At 45.1% G+C, this 22,195-nt stretch overlaps 1 protein-coding gene and 15 non-coding genes across 16 annotated transcripts in view; all 16 read right to left on the bottom strand.

Annotated features, from left to right (window-relative positions):
* LOC139248232 (zinc finger protein 84-like) overlaps positions 1-22,195 on the bottom strand; it is a 1,036,220-nt gene that overhangs the window by 373,183 nt on the left and 640,842 nt on the right. The gene's annotated exons all lie outside the window — the stretch shown is intronic.
* Positions 1,396-1,466, bottom strand: trnag-gcc (transfer RNA glycine (anticodon GCC)). Its single transcript has one exon. It is a non-coding gene; the product is annotated as a tRNA-Gly (tRNA).
* On the bottom strand, positions 2,866-2,936 carry trnag-gcc (transfer RNA glycine (anticodon GCC)). The gene has a single exon. It is a non-coding gene; the product is annotated as a tRNA-Gly (tRNA).
* trnag-gcc (transfer RNA glycine (anticodon GCC)) lies at positions 4,349-4,419 on the bottom strand. Its single transcript has one exon. It is a non-coding gene; the product is annotated as a tRNA-Gly (tRNA).
* Positions 5,819-5,889, bottom strand: trnag-gcc (transfer RNA glycine (anticodon GCC)). Its single transcript has one exon. It is a non-coding gene; the product is annotated as a tRNA-Gly (tRNA).
* On the bottom strand, positions 7,301-7,371 carry trnag-gcc (transfer RNA glycine (anticodon GCC)). The gene has a single exon. It is a non-coding gene; the product is annotated as a tRNA-Gly (tRNA).
* On the bottom strand, positions 8,783-8,853 carry trnag-gcc (transfer RNA glycine (anticodon GCC)). The gene has a single exon. It is a non-coding gene; the product is annotated as a tRNA-Gly (tRNA).
* On the bottom strand, positions 10,265-10,335 carry trnag-gcc (transfer RNA glycine (anticodon GCC)). Its single transcript has one exon. It is a non-coding gene; the product is annotated as a tRNA-Gly (tRNA).
* On the bottom strand, positions 11,747-11,817 carry trnag-gcc (transfer RNA glycine (anticodon GCC)). The gene has a single exon. It is a non-coding gene; the product is annotated as a tRNA-Gly (tRNA).
* trnag-gcc (transfer RNA glycine (anticodon GCC)) lies at positions 13,229-13,299 on the bottom strand. The gene has a single exon. It is a non-coding gene; the product is annotated as a tRNA-Gly (tRNA).
* trnag-gcc (transfer RNA glycine (anticodon GCC)) lies at positions 14,711-14,781 on the bottom strand. The gene has a single exon. It is a non-coding gene; the product is annotated as a tRNA-Gly (tRNA).
* trnag-gcc (transfer RNA glycine (anticodon GCC)) lies at positions 16,181-16,251 on the bottom strand. Its single transcript has one exon. It is a non-coding gene; the product is annotated as a tRNA-Gly (tRNA).
* On the bottom strand, positions 17,651-17,721 carry trnag-gcc (transfer RNA glycine (anticodon GCC)). Its single transcript has one exon. It is a non-coding gene; the product is annotated as a tRNA-Gly (tRNA).
* trnag-gcc (transfer RNA glycine (anticodon GCC)) lies at positions 19,133-19,203 on the bottom strand. Its single transcript has one exon. It is a non-coding gene; the product is annotated as a tRNA-Gly (tRNA).
* Positions 20,603-20,673, bottom strand: trnag-gcc (transfer RNA glycine (anticodon GCC)). Its single transcript has one exon. It is a non-coding gene; the product is annotated as a tRNA-Gly (tRNA).
* On the bottom strand, positions 22,073-22,143 carry trnag-gcc (transfer RNA glycine (anticodon GCC)). Its single transcript has one exon. It is a non-coding gene; the product is annotated as a tRNA-Gly (tRNA).

Here is a 22,195-nt window from a genome sequence, read left to right as displayed (position 1 = left end):
TTCAAGTTTAAAGATAGTGCAATTAGAGTTTAATTTTTGCTAATAAAAGGCGAAGAACAACAAAGCACCTCATATTCTGAAGATAGAAACATAGAAACTTAGAAAGTAGGTGCAGGAGTAGGCCATTCGTATATTCCAGCCAGCACCACCATTCAATATGATCATGGCTGAGCATGCAACTTCACTTCCCCTTCCTGATATCTCTCCATACCCCTTGATCATTTTAGCCGTGAGGGCCATATCTCACTCTCTTTAGAGTATATCTATCCAACTGGGTTCCACATCTTTCTGTGGTACAGAATTCCAGAGGTTCACAATGATCTGAGTGAAGAAGTTTCTCCTCGTGTCGGTCCTAAATCGTTTACACTTTATCCTTAGACTGTGACCGCTTGTACTCGGCTTCCTGCATTCGGACTGCGGGAACCTTTTTATGCCATCAAACCTGTCCATTCCCGACCAAATTGTAAATGTTTCTATGAGTTCCCCTCTCATTCTTCTAAATTCCAGCGAGTATAAGCCTAGTCGATCCAGTCTTTCTTCATGTCAGTCCTGCCATCCCTGGAATCAGTCTGGTGAATATTCGCTACACTCACTCAAAAGCAAGAATGTCCTTCCTCAGATTAGATGATCGTAACTGCACACAATACTCAAGGTCTGGTCTCACCAAGATCCTGTACAAGTCTCCATGCTCCGATACCCTAATCTCCTCGCTATGAAGGCCAGCATGACATTTGCTTCCTTTACTGCATGCTGTACCCGTATTTATGAATGATTTCAACGACTGATGTATCAAAATACCCAGATCTCAATACCCCTCCGCTTTTACAAATCGGTCAACATTCAGATAAAATTCTACCTTCAAGGTTTTGCCACCAAAGTGGAAAAACTCACACTTATCTACATTATATGGCATGTGCCATCCATTTGCCCATTCACCTAATCTGTCCAATCCCGCTGCAGCCTCCTAGCATCCTCCTCGCAGCTCGCTCTGCCACCCAGCTTGGTGTGATTTGCAAACTTGGAGATATTACATTGATGGAATTATTGTAAATCGCCACAGCTCGAGGAAACGGTACCGCCGCTCCTTTCTGCTCCTCCTTATTAAACTGCCGCCCAGCCTTGCTCCCGCTCATCTCTGCTGCCGCACTGTAAACAGCCACTCTTGTGTGTTCTCGCTTTTTAAATTGCCGCTTCCCTCTGCTCGTGCTATTTGAAAAATGACTCAAATCCTTTACTCCCTCACTTTACAAGCGCTCCTCACTGCTCCCGCTCTTTATACAGAAGTATATCTGTGCCTCCGCTCATTTAACAGCCGCTCCTCTCTGTGTCCGCGCTTTAAACAGTCGGTCAGCTTAATTTTTAAATGCACGGTTTCCGAAATACTTCAATAAAAACTGCATTGGCCGGGAATCGAACCCGGGTCTCCCGCGTGGCAGGCGAGAATTCAACCCCTGAACCACCAATGCTCACATTACGGACACATTCAAGTTTAAAGATAGTGCAATTAGAGTTTAATTTTTGCTAATAAAAGGCGAAGAACAACAAAGCACCTCATATTCTGAAGATAGAAACATAGAAACTTAGAAAGTAGGTGCAGGAGTAGGCCATTCGTATATTCCAGCCAGCACCACCATTCAATATGATCATGGCTGAGCATGCAACTTCACTTCCCCTTCCTGATATCTCTCCATACCCCTTGATCATTTTAGCCATGAGGGCCATATCTCACTCTCTTTAGAGTATATCTATCCAACTGGGTTCCACATCTTTCTGTGGTACAGAATTCCAGAGGTTCACAATGATCTGAGTGAAGAAGTTTCTCCTCGTGTCGGTCCTAAATCGTTTACACTTTATCCTTAGACTGTGACCGCTTGTACTCGGCTTCCTGCATTCGGACTGCGGGAACCTTTTTACGCCATCAAACCTGTCCATTCCCGACCAAATTGTAAATGTTTCTATGAGTTCCCCTCTCATTCTTCTAAATTCCAGCGAGTATAAGCCTAGTCGATCCAGTCTTTCTTCATGTCAGTCCTGCCATCCCTGGAATCAGTCTGGTGAATATTCGCTACACTCACTCAAAAGCAAGAATGTCCTTCCTCAGATTAGATGATCGTAACTGCACACAATACTCAAGGTCTGGTCTCACCAAGATCCTGTACAAGTCTCCATGCTCCGATACCCTAATCTCCTCGCTATGAAGGCCAGCATGACATTTGCTTCCTTTACTGCATGCTGTACCCGTATTTATGAATGATTTCAACGACTGATGTACCAAAATACACAGATCTCAATACCCCTCCGCTTTTACAAATCGGTCAACATTCAGATAACATTCTACCTTCAAGGTTTTGCCACCAAAGTGGATAAACTCACACTTATCTTCATTATATGGCATCTGCCATCCACCTAATCTGTCCAATCCCGCTGCAGCCTCCTAGCATCCTCCTCGCAGCTCGCTCTGCCACCCAGCTTGGTGTGATTTGCAAACTTGGAGATATTACATTGATGGAATTATTGTAAATCGCCACAGCTCGAGGAAACGGTACCGCCGCTCCTTTCTGCTCCTCCTTATTAAACTGCCGCCCAGCCTTGCTCCCGCTCATCTCTGCTGCCGCACTGTAAACAGCCACTCTTGTGTGTTCTCGCTTTTTAAATTGCCGCTTCCCTCTGCTCGTGCTATTTGAAAAATGACTCAAATCCTTTACTCCCTCACTTTACAAGCGCTCCTCACTGCTCCCGCTCTTTATACAGAAGTATATCTGTGCCTCCGCTCATTTAACAGCCGCTCCTCTCTGTGTCCGCGCTTTAAACAGTCGGTCAGCTTAATTTTTAAATGCACGGTTTCCGAAATACTTCCATAAAAACTGCATTGGCCGGGAATCGAACCCGGGTCTCCCGCGTGGCAGGCGAGAATTCTACCCCTGAACCACCAATGCTCACATTACGGACACATTCAAGTTTAAAGATAGTGCAATTAGAGTTTAATTTTTGCTCATAAAAGGCGAAGAACAACAAAGCACCTCATATTCTGAAGATAGAAACATAGAAACTTAGAAAGTAGGTGCAGGAGTAGGCCATTCGTATATTCCAGCCAGCACCACCATTCAATATGATCATGGCTGAGCATGCAACTTCACTTCCCCTTCCTGATATCTCTCCATACCCCTTGATCATTTTAGCCATGAGGGCCATATCTCACTCTCTTTAGAGTATATCTATCCAACTGGGTTCCACATCTTTCTGTGGTACAGAATTCCAGAGGTTCACAATGATCTGAGTGAAGAAGTTTCTCCTCGTGTCGGTCCTAAATCGTTTACACTTTATCCTTAGACTGTGACCGCTTGTACTCGGCTTCCTGCATTCGGACTGCGAGAACCTTTTTACGCCATCAAACGTGTCCATTCCCGACCAAATTGTAAATGTTTCTATGAGTTCCCCTCTCATTCTTCTAAATTCCAGCGAGTATAAGCCTAGTCGATCCAGTCTTTCTTCATGTCAGTCCTGCCATCCCTGGAATCAGTCTGGTGAATATTCGCTACACTCACTCAAAAGCAAGAATGTCCTTCCTCAGATTAGATGATCATAACTGCACACAATACTCAAGGTCTGGTCTCGCCAAGATCTTGTACAAGTCTCCATGCTCCGATACCCTAATCTCCTCGCTATAAAGGCCAGCATGACATTTGCTTCCTTTACTGCATGCTGTACCCGTATTTATGAATGATTTCAACGACTGATGTACCAAAATACCCAGATCTCAATACCCCTCCGCTTTTACAAATCGGTCAACATTCAGATAAAATTCTACCTTCAAGGTTTTGCCACCAAAGTGGAAAAACTCACACTTATCTACATTATATGGCATGTGCCATCCATTTGCCCATTCACCTAATCTGTCCAATCCCGCTGCAGCCTCCTAGCATCCTCCTCGCAGCTTGCTCTGCCACCCAGCTTGGTGTGATTTGCAAACTTGGAGATATTACATTGATGGAATTATTGTAAATCGCCACAGCTCGAGGAAACGGTACCGCCGCTCCTTTCTGCTCCTCCTTATTAAACTGCCGCCCAGCCTTGCTCCCGCTCATTTCTGCTGCCGCACTGTAAACAGCCACTCTTGTGTGTTCTCGCTTTTTAAATTGGCGCTTCCCTCTGCTCGTGCTATTTGAAAAATGACTCAAATCCTTTACTCCCTCACTTTACAAGCGCTCCTCACTGCTCCCGCACTTTATACAGAAGTATATCTGTGCCTCCGCTCATTTAACAGCCGCTCCTCTCTGTGTCCGCGCTTCAAACAGTCGGTCAGCTTAATTTTTAAATGCACGGTTTCCGAAATACTTCCATTAAAAACTGCATTGGCCGGGAATCGAACCCGGGTCTCCCGCGTGGCAGGCGAGAATTCTACCCCTGAACCACCAATGCTCACATTACGGACACATTCAAGTTTAAAGATAGTGCAATTAGAGTTTAATTTTTGCTAATAAAAGGCGAAGAACAACAAAGCACCTCATATTCTGAAGATAGAAACATAGAAACTTAGAAAGTAGGTGCAGGAGTAGGCCATTCGTATATTCCAGCCAGCACCACCATTCAATATGATCATGGCTGAGCATGCAACTTCACTTCCCCTTCCTGATATCTCTCCATACCCCTTGATCATTTTAGCCATGAGGGCCATATCTCACTCTCTTTAGAGTATATCTATCCAACTGGGTTCCACATCTTTCTGTGGTACAGAATTCCAGAGGTTCACAATGATCTGAGTGAAGAAGTTTCTCCTCGTGTCGGTCCTAAATCGTTTACACTTTATCCTTAGACTGTGACCGCTTGTACTCGGCTTCCTGCATTCGGACTGCGGGAACCTTTTTACGCCATCAAACCTGTCCATTCCCGACCAAATTGTAAATGTTTCTATGAGTTCCCCTCTCATTCTTCTAAATTCCAGCGAGTATAAGCCTAGTCGATCCAGTCTTTCTTCATGTCAGTCCTGCCATCCCTGGAATCAGTCTGGTGAATATTCGCTACACTCACTCAAAAGCAAGAATGTCCTTCCTCAGATTAGATGATCGTAACTGCACACAATACTCAAGGTCTGGTCTCACCAAGATCCTGTACAAGTCTCCATGCTCCGATACCCTAATCTCCTCGCTATGAAGGCCAGCATGACATTTGCTTCCTTTACTGCATGCTGTACCCGTATTTATGAATGATTTCAACGACTGATGTACCAAAATACACAGATCTCAATACCCCTCCGCTTTTACAAATCGGTCAACATTCAGATAACATTCTACCTTCAAGGTTTTGCCACCAAAGTGGATAAACTCACACTTATCTTCATTATATGGCATCTGCCATCCACCTAATCTGTCCAATCCCGCTGCAGCCTCCTAGCATCCTCCTCGCAGCTCGCTCTGCCACCCAGCTTGGTGTGATTTGCAAACTTGGAGATATTACATTGATGGAATTATTGTAAATCGCCACAGCTCGAGGAAACGGTACCGCCGCTCCTTTCTGCTCCTCCTTATTAAACTGCCGCCCAGCCTTGCTCCCGCTCATCTCTGCTGCCGCACTGTAAACAGCCACTCTTGTGTGTTCTCGCTTTTTAAATTGGCGCTTCCCTCTGCTCGTGCTATTTGAAAAATGACTCAAATCCTTTACTCCCTCACTTTACAAGCGCTCCTCACTGCTCCCGCTCTTTTTACAGAAGTATATCTGTGCCTCCGCTCATTTAACAGCCGCTCCTCTCTGTGTCCGCGCTTTAAACAGTCGGTCAGCTTAATTTTTAAATGCACGGTTTCCGAAATACTTCCATAAAAACTGCATTGGCCGGGAATCGAACCCGGGTCTCCCGCGTGGCAGGCGAGAATTCTACCCCTGAACCACCAATGCTTACATTACGGACACATTCAAGTTTAAAGATAGTGCAATTAGAGTTTAATTTTTACTAATAAAAGGCGAAGAACAACAAAGCACCTCATATTCTGAAGATAGAAACATAGAAACTTAGAAAGTAGGTGCAGGAGTAGGCCATTCGTATATTCCAGCCAGCTCCACCATTCAATATGATCATGGCTGAGCATGCAACTTCACTTCCCCTTCCTGATATCTCTCCATACCCCTTGATCATTTTAGCCGTGAGGGCCATATCTCACTCTCTTTAGAGTATATCTATCCAACTGGGTTCCACATCTTTCTGTGGTACAGAATTCCAGAGGTTCACAATGATCTGAGTGAAGACGTTTCTCCTCGTGTCGGTCCTAAATCGTTTACACTTTATCCTTAGACTGTGACCGCTTGTACTCGGCTTCCTGCATTCGGACTGCGGGAACCTTTTTACGCCATCAAACCTGTCCATTACCGACCAAATTGTAAATGTTTCTATGAGTTCCCCTCTCATTCTTCTAAATTCCAGCGAGTATAAGCCTAGTCGATCCAGTCTTTCTTCATGTCAGTCCTGCCATCCCTGGAATCAGTCTGGTGAATATTCGCTGCACTCACTCAAAAGCAAGAATGTCCTTCCTCAGATTAGATGATCGTAACTGCACACAATACTCAAGGTCTGGTCTCACCAAGATCCTGTACAAGTCTCCATGCTCCGATACCCTAATCTCCTCGCTATGAAGGCCAGCATGACATTTGCTTCCTTTACTGCATGCTGTACCCGTATTTATGAATGATTTCAACGACTGATGTACCAAAATACCCAGATCTCAATACCCCTCCGCTTTTACAAATCGGTCAACATTCAGATAAAATTCTACCTTCAAGGTTTTGCCACCAAAGTGGAAAAACTCACACTTATCTACATTATATGGCATGTGCCATCCATTTGCCCATTCACCTAATCTGTCCAATCCCGCTGCAGCCTCCTAGCATCCTCCTCGCAGCTCGCTCTGCCACCCAGCTTGGTGTGATTTGCAAACTTGGAGATATTACATTGATGGAATTATTGTAAATCGCCACAGCTCGAGGAAACGGTACCGCCGCTCCTTTCTGCTCCTCCTTATTAAACTGCCGCCCAGCCTTGCTCCCGCTCATCTCTGCTGCCGCACTGTAAACAGCCACTCTTGTGTGTTCTCGCTTTTTAAATTGCCGCTTCCCTCTGCTCGTGCTATTTGAAAAATGACTCAAATCCTTTACTCCCTCACTTTACAAGCGCTCCTCACTGCTCCCGCTCTTTATACAGAAGTATATCTGTGCCTCCGCTCATTTAACAGCCGCTCCTCTCTGTGTGCGCGCTTTAAACAGTCGGTCAGTTTAATTTTTAAATGCACGGTTTCCGAAATACTTCCATAAAAACTGCATTGGCCGGGAATCGAACCCGGGTCTCCCGCGTGGCAGGCGAGAATTCTACCCCTGAACCACCAATGCTCACATTACGGACACATTCAAGTTTAAAGATAGTGCAATTAGAGTTTAATTTTTGCTAATAAAAGGCGAAGAACAACAAAGCACCTCATATTCTGAAGATAGAAACATAGAAACTTAGAAAGTAGGTGCAGGAGTAGGCCATTCGTATATTCCAGCCAGCACCACCATTCAATATGATCATGGCTGAGCATGCAACTTCACTTCCCCTTCCTGATATCTCTCCATACCCCTTGATCATTTTAGCCATGAGGGCCATATCTCACTCTCTTTAGAGTATATCTATCCAACTGGGTTCCACATCTTTCTGTGGTACAGAATTCCAGAGGTTCACAATGATCTGAGTGAAGAAGTTTCTCCTCGTGTCGGTCCTAAATCGTTTACATTTTATCCTTAGACTGTGACCGCTTGTACTCGGCTTCCTGCATTCGGACTGCGAGAACCTTTTTACGCCATCAAACCTGTCCATTCCCGACCAAATTGTAAATGTTTCTATGAGTTCCCCTCTCATTCTTCTAAATTCCAGCGAGTATAAGCCTAGTCGATCCAGTCTTTCTTCATGTCAGTCCTGCCATCCCTGGAATCAGTCTGGTGAATATTCGCTACACTCACTCAAAAGCAAGAATGTCCTTCCTCAGATTAGATGATCATAACTGCACACAATACTCAAGGTCTGGTCTCACCAAGATCCTGTACAAGTCTCCATGCTCCGATACCCTAATCTCCTCGCTATGAAGGCCAGCATGACATTTGCTTCCTTTACTGCATGCTGTACCCGTATTTATGAATTATTTCAACGACTGATGTATCAAAATACCCAGATCTCAATACCCCTCCGCTTTTACAAATCGGTCAACATTCAGATAAAATTCTACCTTCAAGGTTTTGCCACCAAAGTGGAAAAACTCACACTTATCTACATTATATGGCATGTGCCATCCATTTGCCCATTCACCTAATCTGTCCAATCCCGCTGCAGCCTCCTAGCATCCTCCTCGCAGCTCGCTCTGCCACCCAGCTTGGTGTGATTTGCAAACTTGGAGATATTACATTGATGGAATTATTGTAAATCGCCACAGCTCGAGGAAACGGTACCGCCGCTCCTTTCTGCTCCTCCTTATTAAACTGCCGCCCAGCCTTGCTCCCGCTCATCTCTGCTGCCGCACTGTAAACAGCCACTCCTGTGTGTTCTCGCTTTTTAAATTGGCGCTTCCCTTTGCTCGTGCTATTTGAAAAATGACTCAAATCCTTTACTCCCTCACTTTACAAGCGCTCCTCACTGCTCCCGCTCTTTATACAGAACTATATCTGTGCCTCCGCTCATTTAACAGCCGGTCCTCTCTGTGTCCGCGCTTTAAACAGTCGGTCAGCTTAATTTTTAAATGCACGGTTTCCGAAATACTTCCATAAAAACTGCATTGGCCGGGAATCGAACCCGGGTCTCCCGCGTGGCAGGCGAGAATTCTACCCCTTAACCACCAATGCTTACATTACGGACACATTCAAGTTTAAAGATAGTGCAATTAGAGTTTAATTTTTGCTAATAAAAGGCGAAGAACAACAAAGCACCTCATATTCTGAAGATAGAAACATAGAAACTTAGAAAGTAGGTGCAGGAGTAGGCCATTCGTATATTCCAGCCAGCTCCACCATTCAATATGATCATGGCTGAGCATGCAACTTCACTTCCCCTTCCTGATATCTCTCCATACCCCTTGATCATTTTAGCCGTGAGGGCCATATCTCACTCTCTTTAGAGTATATCTATCCAACTGGGTTCCACATCTTTCTGTGGTACAGAATTCCAGAGGTTCACAATGATCTGAGTGAAGACGTTTCTCCTCGTGTCGGTCCTAAATCGTTTACACTTTATCCTTAGACTGTGACCGCTTGTACTCGGCTTCCTGCATTCGGACTGCGGGAACCTTTTTACGCCATCAAACCTGTCCATTACCGACCAAATTGTAAATGTTTCTATGAGTTCCCCTCTCATTCTTCTAAATTCCAGCGAGTATAAGCCTAGTCGATCCAGTCTTTCTTCATGTCAGTCCTGCCATCCCTGGAATCAGTCTGGTGAATATTCGCTGCACTCACTCAAAAGCAAGAATGTCCTTCCTCAGATTAGATGATCGTAACTGCACACAATACTCAAGGTCTGGTCTCACCAAGATCCTGTACAAGTCTCCATGCTCCGATACCCTAATCTCCTCGCTATGAAGGCCAGCATGACATTTGCTTCCTTTACTGCATGCTGTACCCGTATTTATGAATGATTTCAACGACTGATGTACCAAAATACCCAGATCTCAATACCCCTCCGCTTTTACAAATCGGTCAACATTCAGATAAAATTCTACCTTCAAGGTTTTGCCACCAAAGTGGAAAAACTCACACTTATCTACATTATATGGCATGTGCCATCCATTTGCCCATTCACCTAATCTGTCCAATCCCGCTGCAGCCTCCTAGCATCCTCCTCGCAGCTCGCTCTGCCACCCAGCTTGGTGTGATTTGCAAACTTGGAGATATTACATTGATGGAATTATTGTAAATCGCCACAGCTCGAGGAAACGGTACCGCCGCTCCTTTCTGCTCCTCCTTATTAAACTGCCGCCCAGCCTTGCTCCCGCTCATCTCTGCTGCCGCACTGTAAACAGCCACTCTTGTGTGTTCTCGCTTTTTAAATTGCCGCTTCCCTCTGCTCGTGCTATTTGAAAAATGACTCAAATCCTTTACTCCCTCACTTTACAAGCGCTGCTCACTGCTCCCGCTCTTTATACAGAAGTATATCTGTGCCTCCGCTCATTTAACAGCCGCTCCTCTCTGTGTGCGCGCTTTAAACAGTCGGTCAGCTTAATTTTTAAATGCACGGTTTCCGAAATACTTCCATAAAAACTGCATTGGCCGGGAATCGAACCCGGGTCTCCCGCGTGGCAGGCGAGAATTCTACCCCTGAACCACCAATGCTCACATTACGGACACATTCAAGTTTAAAGATAGTGCAATTAGAGTTTAATTTTTGCTAATAAAAGGCGAAGAACAACAAAGCACCTCATATTCTGAAGATAGAAACATAGAAACTTAGAAAGTAGGTGCAGGAGTAGGCCATTCGTATATTCCAGCCAGCACCACCATTCAATATGATCATGGCTGAGCATGCAACTTCACTTCCCCTTCCTGATATCTCTCCATACCCCTTGATCATTTTAGCCATGAGGGCCATATCTCACTCTCTTTAGAGTATATCTATCCAACTGGGTTCCACATCTTTCTGTGGTACAGAATTCCAGAGGTTCACAATGATCTGAGTGAAGAAGTTTCTCCTCGTGTCGGTCCTAAATCGTTTACATTTTATCCTTAGACTGTGACCGCTTGTACTCGGCTTCCTGCATTCGGACTGCGAGAACCTTTTTACGCCATCAAACCTGTCCATTCCCGACCAAATTGTAAATGTTTCTATGAGTTCCCCTCTCATTCTTCTAAATTCCAGCGAGTATAAGCCTAGTCGATCCAGTCTTTCTTCATGTCAGTCCTGCCATCCCTGGAATCAGTCTGGTGAATATTCGCTACACTCACTCAAAAGCAAGAATGTCCTTCCTCAGATTAGATGATCATAACTGCACACAATACTCAAGGTCTGGTCTCACCAAGATCCTGTACAAGTCTCCATGCTCCGATACCCTAATCTCCTCGCTATGAAGGCCAGCATGACATTTGCTTCCTTTACTGCATGCTGTACCCGTATTTATGAATGATTTCAACGACTGATGTATCAAAATACCCAGATCTCAATACCCCTCCGCTTTTACAAATCGGTCAACATTCAGATAAAATTCTACCTTCAAGGTTTTGCCACCAAAGTGGAAAAACTCACACTTATCTACATTATATGGCATGTGCCATCCATTTGCCCATTCACCTAATCTGTCCAATCCCGCTGCAGCCTCCTAGCATCCTCCTCGCAGCTCGCTCTGCCACCCAGCTTGGTGTGATTTGCAAACTTGGAGATATTACATTGATGGAATTATTGTAAATCGCCACAGCTCGAGGAAACGGTACCGCCGCTCCTTTCTGCTCCTCCTTATTAAACTGCCGCCCAGCCTTGCTCCCGCTCATCTCTGCTGCCGCACTGTAAACAGCCACTCCTGTGTGTTCTCGCTTTTTAAATTGGCGCTTCCCTTTGCTCGTGCTATTTGAAAAATGACTCAAATCCTTTACTCCCTCACTTTACAAGCGCTCCTCACTGCTCCCGCTCTTTATACAGAACTATATCTGTGCCTCCGCTCATTTAACAGCCGGTCCTCTCTGTGTCCGCGCTTTAAACAGTCGGTCAGCTTAATTTTTAAATGCACGGTTTCCGAAATACTTCCATAAAAACTGCATTGGCCGGGAATCGAACCCGGGTCTCCCGCGTGGCAGGCGAGAATTCTACCCCTGAACCACCAATGCTCACATTACGGACACATTCAAGTTTAAAGATAGTGCAATTAGAGTTTAATTTTTGCTAATAAAAGGCGAAGAACAACAAAGCACCTCATATTCTGAAGATAGAAACATAGAAACTTAGAAAGTAGGTGCAGGAGTAGGCCATTCGTATATTCCAGCCAGCTCCACCATTCAATATGATCATGGCTGAGCATGCAACTTCACTTCCCCTTCCTGATATCTCTCCATACCCCTTGATCATTTTAGCCGTGAGGGCCATATCTCACTCTCTTTAGAGTATATCTATCCAACTGGGTTCCACATCTTTCTGTGGTACAGAATTCCAGAGGTTCACAATGATCTGAGTGAAGAAGTTTCTCCTCGTGTCGGTCCTAAATCGTTTACACTTTATCCTTAGACTGTGACCGCTTGTACTCGGCTTCCTGCATTCGGACTGCGGGAACCTTTTTACGCCATCAAACCTGTCCATTCCCGACCAAATTGTAAATGTTTCTATGAGTTCCCCTCTCATTCTTCTAAATTCCAGCGAGTATAAGCCTAGTCGATCCAGTCTTTCTTCATGTCAGTCCTGCCATCCCTGGAATCAGTCTGGTGAATATTCGCTACACTCACTCAAAAGCAAGAATGTCCTTCCTCAGATTAGATGATCATAACTGCACACAATACTCAAGGTCTGGTCTCACCAAGATCCTGTACAAGTCTCCATGCTCCGATACCCTAATCTCCTCGCTATGAAGGCCAGCATGACATTTGCTTCCTTTACTGCATGCTGTACCCGTATTTATGAATGATTTCAACGACTGATGTATCAAAATACCCAGATCTCAATACCCCTCCGCTTTTACAAATCGGTCAACATTCAGATAAAATTCTACCTTCAAGGTTTTGCCACCAAAGTGGAAAAACTCACACTTATCTACATTATATGGCATGTGCCATCCATTTGCCCATTCACCTAATCTGTCCAATCCCGCTGCAGCCTCCTAGCATCCTCCTCGCAGCTCGCTCTGCCACCCAGCTTGGTGTGATTTGCAAACTTGGAGATATTACATTGATGGAATTATTGTAAATCGCCACAGCTCGAGGAAACGGTACCGCCGCTCCTTTCTGCTCGTCCTTATTAAACTGCCGCCCAGCCTTGCTCCCGCTCATCTCTGCTGCCGCACTGTAAACAGCCACTCTTGTGTGTTCTCGCTTTTTAAATTGCCGCTTCCCTCTGCTCGTGCTATTTGAAAAATGACTCAAATCCTTTACTCCCTCACTTTACAAGCGCTCCTCACTGCTCCCGCTCTTTATACAGATGTATATCTGTGCCTCCGCTCATTTAACAGCCGCTCCTCTCTGTGTCCGCGCTTTAAACTGTCGGTCAGCTTAATTTTTAAATGCACGGTTTCCGAAATACTTCCATAAAAACTGCATTGGCCGGGAATCGAACCCGGGTCTCCCGCGTGGCAGGCGAGAATTCTACCCCTGAACCACCAATGCTCACATTACAGACACATTCAAGTTTAAAGATAGTGCAATTAGAGTTTAATTTTTGCTAATAAAAGGCGAAGAACAACAAAGCACCTCATATTCTGAAGATAGAAACATAGAAACTTAGAAAGTAGTTGCAGGAGTAGGCCATTCGTATATTCCAGCCAGCACCACCATTCAATATGATCATGGCTGAGCATGCAACTTCACTTCCCCTTCCTGATATCTCTCCATACCCCTTGATCATTTTAGCCGTGAGGGCCATATCTCACTCTCTTTAGAGTATATCTATCCAACTGGGTTCCACATCTTTCTGTGGTACAGAATTCCAGAGGTTCACAATGATCTGAGTGAAGAAGTTTCTCCTCGTGTCGGTCCTAAATCGTTTACACTTTATCCTTAGACTGTGACCGCTTGTACTCGGCTTCCTGCATTCGGACTGCGGGAACCTTTTTACGCCATCAAACCTGTCCATTCCCGACCAAATTGTAAATGTTTCGATGAGTTCCCCTCTCATTCTTCTAAATTCCAGCGAGTATAAGCCTAGTCGATCCAGTCTTTCTTCATGTCAGTCCTGCCATCCCTGGAATCAGTCTGGTGAATATTCGCTACACTCACTCAAAAGCAAGAATGTCCTTCCTCAGATTAGATGATCATAACTGGACACAACACTCAAGGTCTGGTCTCACCAAGATCCTGTACAAGTCTCCATGCTCCGATACCCTAATCTCCTCGCTATGAAGGCCAGCATGACATTTGCTTCCTTTACTGCATGCTGTACCCGTATTTATGAATGATTTCAACGACTGATGTACCAAAATACCCAGATCTCAATACCCCTCCGCTTTTACAAATCGGTCAACATTCAGATAAAATTCTACCTTCAAGGTTTTGCCACCAAAGTGGAAAAACTCACACTTATCTACATTATATGGCATGTGCCATCCATTTGCCCATTCACCTAATCTGTCCAATCCCGCTGCAGCCTCCTAGCATCCTCCTCGCAGCTCGCTCTGCCACCCAGCTTGGTGTGATTTGCAAACTTGGAGATATTACATTGATGGAATTATTGTAAATCGCCACAGCTCGAGGAAACGGTACCGCCGCTCCTTTCTGCTCCTCCTTATTAAACTGCCGCCCAGCCTTGCTCCCGCTCATCTCTGCTGCCGCACTGTAAACAGCCACTCTTGTGTGTTCTCGCTTTTTAAATTGCCGCTTCCCTCTGCTCGTGCTATTTGAAAAATGACTCAAATCCTTTACTCCCTCACTTTACAAGCGCTCCTCACTGCTCCCGCTCTTTATACAGAAGTATATCTGTGCCTCCGCTCATTTAACAGCCGCTCCTCTCTGTGTCCGCGCTTTAAACAGTCGGTCAGCTTAATTTTTAAATGCACGGTTTCCGAAATACTTCCATAAAAACTGCATTGGCCGGGAATCGAACCCGGGTCTCCCGCGTGGCAGGCGAGAATTCTACCCCTGAACCACCAATGCTCACATTACGGACACATTCAAGTTTAAAGATAGTGCAATTAGAGTTTAATTTTTGCGAATAAAAGGCGAAGAACAACAAAGCACCTCATATTCTGAAGATAGAAACATAGAAACTTAGAAAGTAGGTGCAGGAGTAGGCCATTCGTATATTCCAGCCAGCACCACCATTCAATATGATCATGGCTGAGCATGCAACTTCACTTCCCCTTCCTGATATCTCTCCATACCCCTTGATCATTTTAGCCGTGAGGGCCATATCTCACTCTCTTTAGAGTATATCTATCCAACTGGGTTCCACATCTTTCTGTGGTACAGAATTCCAGAGGTTCACAATGATCTGAGTGAAGAAGTTTCTCCTCGTGTCGGTCCTAAATCGTTTACACTTTATCCTTAGACTGTGACCGCTTGTACTCGGCTTCCTGCATTCGGACTGAGGGAACCTTTTTACGCCATCAAACCTACTCATTCCCGACCAAATTGTAAATGTTTCTATGAGTTCCCCTCTCATTCTTCTAAATTCCAGCGAGTATAAGCCGAGTCGATCCAGTCTTTCTTCATGTCAGTCCTGCCATCCCTGGAATCAGTCTGGTGAATATTCGCTACACTCACTCAAAAGCAAGAATGTCCTTCCTCAGATTAGATGATCATAACTGCACACAATACTCAAGGTCTGGTCTCACCAAGATCCTGTACAAGTCTCCATGCTCCGATACCCTAATCTCCTCGCTATGAAGGCCAGCATGACATTTGCTTCCTTTACTGCATGCTGCACCCGTATTTATGAATGATTTCAACGACTGATGTACCAAAATACCCAGATCTCAATACCCCTCCGCTTTTACAAATCGGTCAACATTCAGATAACATTCTACCTTCAAGGTTTTGCCACCAAAGTGGAAAAACTCACACTTATCTACATTATATGGCATCTGCCATCCACCTAATCTGTCCAATCCCGCTGCAGCCTCCTAGCATCCTCCTCGCAGCTCGCTCTGCCACCCAGCTTGGTGTGATTTGCAAACTTGGAGATATTACATTGATGGAATTATTGTAAATCGCCACAGCTCGAGGAAACGGTACCGCCGCTGCTTTCTGCTCCTCCTTATTAAACTGCCGCCCAGCCTTGCTCCCGCTCATCTCTGCTGCCGCACTGTAAACAGCCACTCTTGTGTGTTCTCGCTTTTTAAATTGCCGCTTCCCTCTGCTCGTGCTATTTGAAAAATGACTCAAATCCTTTACTCCCTCACTTTACAAGCGCTCCTCACTGCTCCCGCTCTTTATACAGAAGTATATCTGTGCCTCCGCTCATTTAACAACCGCTCCTCTCTGTGTCCGCGCTTTAAACAGTCGGTCAGCTTAATTTTTAAATGCACGGTTTCCGAAATACTTCCATAAAAACTGCATTGGCCGGGAATCGAACCCGGGTCTCCCGCGTGGCAGGCGAGAATTCTACCCCTGAACCACCAATGCTCACATTACGGACACATTCAAGTTTAAAGATAGTGCAATTAGAGTTTAATTTTTGCTAATAAAAGGCGAAGAACAACAAAGCACCTCATATTCTGAAGATAGAAACATAGAAACTTAGAAAGTAGGTGCAGGAGTAGGCCATTCGTATATTCCAGCCAGCACCACCATTCAATATGATCATGGCTGAGCATGCAACTTCACTTCCCCTTCCTGATATCTCTCCATACCCCTTGATCATTTTAGCCATGAGGGCCATATCTCACTCTCTTTAGAGTATATCTATCCAACTGGGTTCCACATCTTTCTGTGGTACAGAATTCCAGAGGTTCACAATGATCTGAGTGAAGAAGTTTCTCCTCGTGTCGGTCCTAAATCGTTTACACTTTATCCTTAGACTGTGACCGCTTGTACTCGGCTTCCTGCATTCGGACTGCGGGAACCTTTTTACGCCATGAAACCTGTCCATTCCCGACCAAATTGTAAATGTTTCTATGAGTTCCCCTCTCATTCTTCTAAATTCCAGCGAGTATAAGCCTAGTCGATCCAGTCTTTCTTCATGTCAGTCCTGCCATCCCTGGAATCAGTCTGGTGAATATTCGCTACACTCACTCAAAAGCAAGAATGTCCTTCCTCAGATTAGATGATCGTAACTGCACACAATACTCAAGGTCTGGTCTCACCAAGATCCTGTACAAGTCTCCATGCTCCGATACCCTAATCTCCTCGCTATGAAGGCCAGCATGACATTTGCTTCCTTTACTGCATGCTGTACCCGTATTTATGAATGATTTCAACGACTGATGTACCAAAATACCCAGATCTCAATACCCCTCCGCTTTTACAAATCGGTCAACATTCAGATAACATTCTACCTTCAAGGTTTTGCCACCAAAGTGGATAAACTCACACTTATCTTCATTATATGGCATCTGCCATCCACCTAATCTGTCCAATCCCGCTGCAGCCTCCTAGCATCCTCCTCGCAGCTCGCTCTGCCACCCAGCTTGGTGTGATTTGCAAACTTGGAGATATTACATTGATGGAATTATTGTAAATCGCCACAGCTCGAGGAAACGGTACCGCCGCTCCTTTCTGCTCGTCCTTATTAAACTGCCGCCCAGCCTTGCTCCCGCTCATCTCTGCTGCCGCACTGTAAACAGCCACTCTTGTGTGTTCTCGCTTTTTAAATTGCCGCTTCCCTCTGCTCGTGCTATTTGAAAAATGACTCAAATCCTTTACTCCCTCACTTTACAAGCGCTCCTCACTGCTCCCGCTCTTTATACAGATGTATATCTGTGCCTCCGCTCATTTAACAGCCGCTCCTCTCTGTGTCCGCGCTTTAAACTGTCGGTCAGCTTAATTTTTAAATGCACGGTTTCCGAAATACTTCCATAAAAACTGCATTGGCCGGGAATCGAACCCGGGTCTCCCGCGTGGCAGGCGAGAATTCTACCCCTGAACCACCAATGCTCACATTACAGACACATTCAAGTTTAAAGATAGTGCAATTAGAGTTTAATTTTTGCTAATAAAAGGCGAAGAACAACAAAGCACCTCATATTCTGAAGATAGAAACATAGAAACTTAGAAAGTAGTTGCAGGAGTAGGCCATTCGTATATTCCAGCCAGCACCACCATTCAATATGATCATGGCTGAGCATGCAACTTCACTTCCCCTTCCTGATATCTCTCCATACCCCTTGATCATTTTAGCCGTGAGGGCCATATCTCACTCTCTTTAGAGTATATCTATCCAACTGGGTTCCACATCTTTCTGTGGTACAGAATTCCAGAGGTTCACAATGATCTGAGTGAAGAAGTTTCTCCTCGTGTCGGTCCTAAATCGTTTACACTTTATCCTTAGACTGTGACCGCTTGTACTCGGCTTCCTGCATTCGGACTGCGGGAACCTTTTTACGCCATCAAACCTGTCCATTCCCGACCAAATTGTAAATGTTTCGATGAGTTCCCCTCTCATTCTTCTAAATTCCAGCGAGTATAAGCCTAGTCGATCCAGTCTTTCTTCATGTCAGTCCTGCCATCCCTGGAATCAGTCTGGTGAATATTCGCTACACTCACTCAAAAGCAAGAATGTCCTTCCTCAGATTAGATGATCATAACTGGACACAACACTCAAGGTCTGGTCTCACCAAGATCCTGTACAAGTCTCCATGCTCCGATACCCTAATCTCCTCGCTATGAAGGCCAGCATGACATTTGCTTCCTTTACTGCATGCTGTACCCGTATTTATGAATGATTTCAACGACTGATGTACCAAAATACCCAGATCTCAATACCCCTCCGCTTTTACAAATCGGTCAACATTCAGATAAAATTCTACCTTCAAGGTTTTGCCACCAAAGTGGAAAAACTCACACTTATCTACATTATATGGCATGTGCCATCCATTTGCCCATTCACCTAATCTGTCCAATCCCGCTGCAGCCTCCTAGCATCCTCCTCGCAGCTCGCTCTGCCACCCAGCTTGGTGTGATTTGCAAACTTGGAGATATTACATTGATGGAATTATTGTAAATCGCCACAGCTCGAGGAAACGGTACCGCCGCTCCTTTCTGCTCCTCCTTATTAAACTGCCGCCCAGCCTTGCTCCCGCTCATCTCTGCTGCCGCACTGTAAACAGCCACTCTTGTGTGTTCTCGCTTTTTAAATTGCCGCTTCCCTCTGCTCGTGCTATTTGAAAAATGACTCAAATCCTTTACTCCCTCACTTTACAAGCGCTCCTCACTGCTCCCGCTCTTTATACAGAAGTATATCTGTGCCTCCGCTCATTTAACAGCCGCTCCTCTCTGTGTCCGCGCTTTAAACAGTCGGTCAGCTTAATTTTTAAATGCACGGTTTCCGAAATACTTCCATAAAAACTGCATTGGCCGGGAATCGAACCCGGGTCTCCCGCGTGGCAGGCGAGAATTCTACCCCTGAACCACCAATGCTCACATTACGGACACATTCAAGTTTAAAGATAGTGCAATTAGAGTTTAATTTTTGCGAATAAAAGGCGAAGAACAACAAAGCACCTCATATTCTGAAGATAGAAACATAGAAACTTAGAAAGTAGGTGCAGGAGTAGGCCATTCGTATATTCCAGCCAGCACCACCATTCAATATGATCATGGCTGAGCATGCAACTTCACTTCCCCTTCCTGATATCTCTCCATACCCCTTGATCATTTTAGCCGTGAGGGCCATATCTCACTCTCTTTAGAGTATATCTATCCAACTGGGTTCCACATCTTTCTGTGGTACAGAATTCCAGAGGTTCACAATGATCTGAGTGAAGAAGTTTCTCCTCGTGTCGGTCCTAAATCGTTTACACTTTATCCTTAGACTGTGACCGCTTGTACTCGGCTTCCTGCATTCGGACTGAGGGAACCTTTTTACGCCATCAAACCTACTCATTCCCGACCAAATTGTAAATGTTTCTATGAGTTCCCCTCTCATTCTTCTAAATTCCAGCGAGTATAAGCCGAGTCGATCCAGTCTTTCTTCATGTCAGTCCTGCCATCCCTGGAATCAGTCTGGTGAATATTCGCTACACTCACTCAAAAGCAAGAATGTCCTTCCTCAGATTAGATGATCATAACTGCACACAATACTCAAGGTCTGGTCTCACCAAGATCCTGTACAAGTCTCCATGCTCCGATACCCTAATCTCCTCGCTATGAAGGCCAGCATGACATTTGCTTCCTTTACTGCATGCTGCACCCGTATTTATGAATGATTTCAACGACTGATGTACCAAAATACCCAGATCTCAATACCCCTCCGCTTTTACAAATCGGTCAACATTCAGATAACATTCTACCTTCAAGGTTTTGCCACCAAAGTGGAAAAACTCACACTTATCTACATTATATGGCATCTGCCATCCACCTAATCTGTCCAATCCCGCTGCAGCCTCCTAGCATCCTCCTCGCAGCTCGCTCTGCCACCCAGCTTGGTGTGATTTGCAAACTTGGAGATATTACATTGATGGAATTATTGTAAATCGCCACAGCTCGAGGAAACGGTACCGCCGCTGCTTTCTGCTCCTCCTTATTAAACTGCCGCCCAGCCTTGCTCCCGCTCATCTCTGCTGCCGCACTGTAAACAGCCACTCTTGTGTGTTCTCGCTTTTTAAATTGCCGCTTCCCTCTGCTCGTGCTATTTGAAAAATGACTCAAATCCTTTACTCCCTCACTTTACAAGCGCTCCTCACTGCTCCCGCTCTTTATACAGAAGTATATCTGTGCCTCCGCTCATTTAACAACCGCTCCTCTCTGTGTCCGCGCTTTAAACAGTCGGTCAGCTTAATTTTTAAATGCACGGTTTCCGAAATACTTCCATAAAAACTGCATTGGCCGGGAATCGAACCCGGGTCTCCCGCGTGGCAGGCGAGAATTCTACCCCTGAACCACCAATGCTCACATTACGGACACATTCAAGTTTAAAGATAGTGCAATTAGAGTTTAATTTTTGCTAATAAAAGGCGAAGAACAACAAAGCACCTCATATTCTGAAGATAGAAACATAGAAACTTAGAAAGTAGGTGCAGGAGTAGGCCATTCGTATATTCCAGCCAGCACCACCATTCAATATGATCATGGCTGAGCATGCAACTTCACTTCCCCTTCCTGATATCTCTCCATACCCCTTGATCATTTTAGCCATGAGGGCCATATCTCACTCTCTTTAGAGTATATCTATCCAACTGGGTTCCACATCTTTCTGTGGTACAGAATTCCAGAGGTTCACAATGATCTGAGTGAAGAAGTTTCTCCTCGTGTCGGTCCTAAATCGTTTACACTTTATCCTTAGACTGTGACCGCTTGTACTCGGCTTCCTGCATTCGGACTGCGGGAACCTTTTTACGCCATGAAACCTGTCCATTCCCGACCAAATTGTAAATGTTTCTATGAGTTCCCCTCTCATTCTTCTAAATTCCAGCGAGTATAAGCCTAGTCGATCCAGTCTTTCTTCATGTCAGTCCTGCCATCCCTGGAATCAGTCTGGTGAATATTCGCTACACTCACTCAAAAGCAAGAATGTCCTTCCTCAGATTAGATGATCGTAACTGCACACAATACTCAAGGTCTGGTCTCACCAAGATCCTGTACAAGTCTCCATGCTCCGATACCCTAATCTCCTCGCTATGAAGGCCAGCATGACATTTGCTTCCTTTACTGCATGCTGTACCCGTATTTATGAATGATTTCAACGACTGATGTACCAAAATACCCAGATCTCAATACCCCTCCGCTTTTACAAATCGGTCAACATTCAGATAACATTCTACCTTCAAGGTTTTGCCACCAAAGTGGATAAACTCACACTTATCTTCATTATATGGCATCTGCCATCCACCTAATCTGTCCAATCCCGCTGCAGCCTCCTAGCATCCTCCTCGCAGCTCGCTCTGCCACCCAGCTTGGTGTGATTTGCAAACTTGGAGATATTACATTGATGGAATTATTGTAAATCGCCACAGCTCGAGGAAACGGTACCGCCGCTCCTTTCTGCTCCTCCTTATTAAACTGCCGCCCAGCCTTGCTCCCGCTCATCTCTGCTGCCGCACTGTAAACAGCCACTCTTGTGTGTTCTCGCTTTTTAAATTGCCGCTTCCCTCTGCTCGTGCTATTTGAAAAATGACTCAAATCCTTTACTCCCTCACTTTACAAGCGCTCCTCACTGCTCCCGCTCTTTATACAGAAGTATATCTGTGCCTCCGCTCATTTAACAGCCGCTCCTCTCTGTGTCCGCGCTTTAAACAGTCGGTCAGCTTAATTTTTAAATGCACGGTTTCCGAAATACTTCCATAAAAACTGCATTGGCCGGGAATCGAACCCGGGTCTCCCGCGTGGCCGGCGAGAATTCTACCCCTGAACCACCAATGCTCACATTACGGACACATTCAAGTTTAAAGATAGTGCAATTAGAGTTTAATTT

Source organism: Pristiophorus japonicus, unplaced genomic scaffold, assembly GCF_044704955.1.
Source record: "Pristiophorus japonicus isolate sPriJap1 unplaced genomic scaffold, sPriJap1.hap1 HAP1_SCAFFOLD_29, whole genome shotgun sequence".
In the NCBI taxonomy this organism is placed as follows: Eukaryota; Metazoa; Chordata; class Chondrichthyes; family Pristiophoridae; genus Pristiophorus; species Pristiophorus japonicus.
Note: the sequence above shows the minus strand (reverse complement) of the source record. Positions and strands in the feature narration are given on the sequence as shown.